Source organism: Poecilia latipinna, unplaced genomic scaffold, assembly GCF_001443285.1.
Source record: "Poecilia latipinna isolate Pla-1442-1.1 unplaced genomic scaffold, P_latipinna-1.0 Scaffold1824, whole genome shotgun sequence".
Classification (NCBI taxonomy): Eukaryota; Metazoa; Chordata; class Actinopteri; order Cyprinodontiformes; family Poeciliidae; genus Poecilia; species Poecilia latipinna.
This window is the reverse complement of record NW_015114440.1, coordinates 93,155-97,916: the sequence shown is the minus strand read 5'-3', so window position 1 is coordinate 97,916 and position 4,762 is coordinate 93,155.

The following is a 4,762-nucleotide window of genomic DNA, read 5'->3' as shown; positions in this document are numbered from 1 at the left end:
GGTAAATAAAGCTGTTTTTAATTACATAAAGAGAAAACATCACCACCTTTGTCAAATGTTAATCATAATTTGCTTTAAAACCATATTGTATTTTGCTCATTGTAAAAAAAAATATAGGAATGGTTTTACCGTTGAATGAACTCCAAAGTCTTGACTGCCTCATGTTGATATTGGGTGTTGAAGGTGTAGAAGATGGACAACACTGTCCTGTCTGGAATGTTGGCTGGACCCTCTCAAAGAATATGGCCATCAATGCTGACCATGCAGAAAACTGCTTGCCACAGGGACTGTAATAAACCAAGTCTGTAATTGGAAGAACAGAAAACAAATCCTCTTATTGATACAGTATGCATTTAAATGATCATCATAACAAAGAATGTCCACTCTGCCAGGTAAAATAAAAGCAAGGATTTTAAACTCCTCAATTGTCGTACAAGTCACATCAATGTTGAAAACTGCAGGCTGGATTAATGTACAGAAGTTGTAGAGAAATTCATGGTACTTTGCGCTAAAGATGAAGTATGCTTTGAAAGTTAATCAAAAGCTGCATTGGATGATCCTGTTATCACTGATGGTGAAGTGTCTTTGGTGCTGCTCTTGTTTTCACCAACATGCAGGAGGAAGGGCTGTGCTGGTTCCACACCAGTGGAATAGCATTCTTCTTGTTGCCTTTGGATGTAGGACAAAGCACATGAACCAACAGAAGAATGCCTGGCTTCAACACTGGCTTCCATCTTTGACATAATGATAAGAAGACAAATAATAAAAATTATTAGATATATTTAGCAGCACAGCTACATTCAGATAGCAAACAAAGCCAATGAGAAAGTTTTTCTACAAAGAAGTAGGACCATTAGAACAACAACATAACTGCACATATCTGACAACATGGTCCACAACATGACATGAGCTGTTTTGCATTCTTCTTGTTGCCTTTGGATGTAGGACAAAGCACATGAACCAACAGAAGAATGCCTGGCTTCAACACTGGCTTCCATCTTTGACATAATGATAAGAAGACAAATAATAAAAATTATTAGATATATTTAGCAGCACAGCTACATTCAGATAGCAAACAAAGCCAATGAGAAAGTTTTTCTACAAAGAAGTAGGACCATTAGAACAACAACATAACTGCACATATCTGACAACATGGTCCACAACATGACATGAGCTGTTTTGCATTCTTCTTGTTGCCTTTGGTTGTAGGATGAAGCACATGAACCAACATGATGAACCACATGAATGCCTGGTTTTCCCAGCCTGGAGGAACAACAGGATAAATAGCAAACACATCTATCCATTTTCTGCATACCCTTGTCCCTTAGTGGGGTCGGGAGGGTTGCTGGTGCCTATCTTGCCTATTTTGGGCAAGAGGCAAGGCACACCCTGGACAGGTCGCCAGTCTGTCGCAGGGCAACACAGAGACAGACAGGACAAAACAACCACGCTCACACACCTAGGGAGAATTTGGAGAGGCCAATTAACCTGACAGTCATGTTTTGGGACTGTGGGAGGAAGCCAGAGTACCCAGAGAGAACCCACGCATGCACAGGGAGAACATGCAAACTCCAATGCAGAAAGACCCCAGGCTGGGAATTGAACCCAGAACCTTCTTGCTGCAAGGCAACAGTGCTACCAACTGTGCCACTGTGCAGCCCAGCAAACACATTATCCTAATGTGTTTTAGGATAATAAGCATTTTAAAGAGAAGTGTGAGCAAAACTAACCAGACCCACCTGTATGTGTCACCATCACAGTCATTCAAAATACTTTGTTCATCCAATTTAGCATAGAGAGCATTTTTCACCACCTACAATAAAACATAAAAATGTACTTAATAATTACCATCAACACAACTCAGACATTAGGAATTATAGAAATTGGTCAATTTATAGAACCATTCTGGACAGCATTTTTTTTCTGCCAACCTGTCAGAAGAAATGTGTTGACAGACTTCAGTCACCAAAATGTACTAATGAAGAAAAAAAGCGGCAGCCAATATGTCATTATTTATTGTATGTATAGAGACAAAAACATTTTGGCTTAGCTTTGATCGCATATTATGCCGTCTAAAGCCGAAAACTTCAAGAAAACGACTCCGCAGCTAAATAATGCTAACTGAAATGGCCTTCAGATTCTTCTGACAGTTTTAACAAACGTTAAAACCCCTGAAACCCTGTGCTACACCTCCTTGGCTAGGTTTAGCTGCTAACAAAACTAACAAACCAAGGGTGCTCACGTCCAGTCCTTGAGAGCTACCATCTTGCAACTTTTCGATGCATCTTTACTCCAACAGACCAGGATCAGCTCTGAACAGACCTGCTAACCAGCCATTCATTTGATTCAGGTGTGTTGGCGCGGGGAAGCATCTGAAAGTTGCAGGATGGCAGCTCTCAAGGACTAGACTTGAGCATCCTGTATTAAACAGTCGTATACACCATGATATCCAAACAAATAAACTTATGTTAAGCATAAATCAATACTCTTGCACAAACATAAAGTAAATGCATTCATAAAAAATAATCAAAAACATAATCTTAACATGGAACTTACCTTGTTATGATTAGCTCCAGACAAGACGCCGGGCAAACACGTGATGTCACAGAAACACCATCTTCTTCTTCTTGTTAGTTTTACTGCTGATTGGCAACAAACTGTTAGTAGCATTACCGCCACTTACTGGTATGGAGTGTGGTTCGAGCAAACACCATCTCTTTAGGGAAACTGACAAACCTTAGAATTTGACTAAACAAGTGTTTAACATATTTTTAACATACAACACCAACACTAGAAATCTAACACTTTTGATTATGCTCTGCAGATTTAGATTCATTCCCTAAAAGATGTATTATGGAAAATATTTTTTCTGTTTAATATTGAATCTAAATGCTGGTTCTCTAAGATGCAAATACAAGTAAAATGTCTTGCCTAGGAAAAAAACTGTATTGTACAATCATTTTACGGTAGTTTACTGCCAGTCGTCAGTCTAGATTGTGACAACAGAAGACATCAATTTAACAATATTCTACTTCATTTTCTAATAACAGTATGTTACTGCTAGAATTCTGCTGTAAATTTACAGCCATTTCTAACAGTGCATTTGTTAATTTTAAAGAAATGCAGCTGATGTTCTTACAGAGCTGAAGTGCATTAACAATCAGTTTGTTTTTAACTACTCAATATGTTTAATTATGATCTTCAGGTTATCCTCAAAATGAATAAAGCTGTATTCCTTCTAATCCGAGAAGTCATGTCCCTCTTCTTCTGTTCCCTGGGAAAAGTAATCAGATGTTATACAGACATATTACCCAAACACTTTTTTGTCATTCACAGACAAATAATTATAAATAACTGGAAGGGTCGTGTAAATTACAGACAAAGCGTAAATAATTACTTGTAAGTTTTAGACCTATACAGACATAGGTAAAATACTACACTTGTTTTCTTCCAGTTGTCATGGCGGGATCTATTTTTCTGACCCACATGCAGAAATACCAGGCGGAGAGCTAAGATCAGTTAAGTTGTTTATTGCAAAAACACAAAATAAAGAAACAGCAAATCCAGGAAAAGGATGGCTACCAGATTCAGCGGTTCACTGGAGTAGAGAAAGGAGATGATGAGTTCAGAGGTTTTAGTAATTGGCAGTGAAACAGAAATGAGTGGACAGGTCTTACTTGGTTGTGAGGTGGTTCCGTTCAGAAACTAGGTACTCAGTGGGGTTATGGTTCTGGTGGAGGGTTTGCTGCTTGGCTGATGGAGAGGCTGCATTGGAGGGCAGACAGATAAGTCTTGAGTCACAAGAGGAGTTGAGTGAGGGAGACAGTTGACCAGGGAGTCCAGGGAAACTTGGTTTACAGTGGAGAGCTCAGCGCAGCTTGGGCAACCAGTAGGCAATTTCCACGGCGTCATGAGGGAGGTTTGCACAGAGAAAGCCAGGAGCTCGGGCATCCGACGGGAAACATTCAAGGTGTCACAAGGAGTCACCTGAGAAGGAAGTACACAGAAAAATCACTGGAGGTCTACAATGAGGTAAACACTGACATAGTACCAAACATTGGTTAACACTCAGGCGCTGAAGTGTCGGCCGCTCCCTCCTCATATACTCCTCCAGATGATTAGATCACTTGCAGGTGTGCGGACAATCTCGGAAACAACGGTAACGCCCTCAGGAAAGGATAGCCTCTGGCACCCTTTGGTGGAAAAAGGGGAAAAAAGCAGGAAAAGAACCAAACCCACACCTCGGTTCCCGACACCAGTTATTTCTTAATTTTAATGTCATGCATCACTAATACAAAATAGTTTAAGACCATTCAGTTAGAGAACTGATATCTAGCCATTTTAGAAGAATAGAACATCATATTAGAAATATTATTTATTTTCCCGCAACAGGGAAATTGACAATGAATTTGTCAATTTCATTGTCAAATGAAATTGACAATGAAAAGATAAAACATATAAAAGCCAAATTAAGGGTCCCATACAATAACAATGTCCTCTACACCTCTTTAGGCCAAAAAAAGATCAGCTTAAATTACACACCAGTAAACTGTTTTACTAATGAAAACTGGCTGTTAGATTTTATTTAGGGGTATCAAATCAAAATGTTCTGAACTCAAATACAGGTTAGATTTTGCTGTCATAATAACATAGATTTAGATTTGTAGTTTTAACATAAGAATGCATGAAAACCTTAAAGCAGGGGTCCCCAAACTACGGCCCGCGGGCCGGATCCGGCCCGCCTCCACATTTTCCGGCCCGC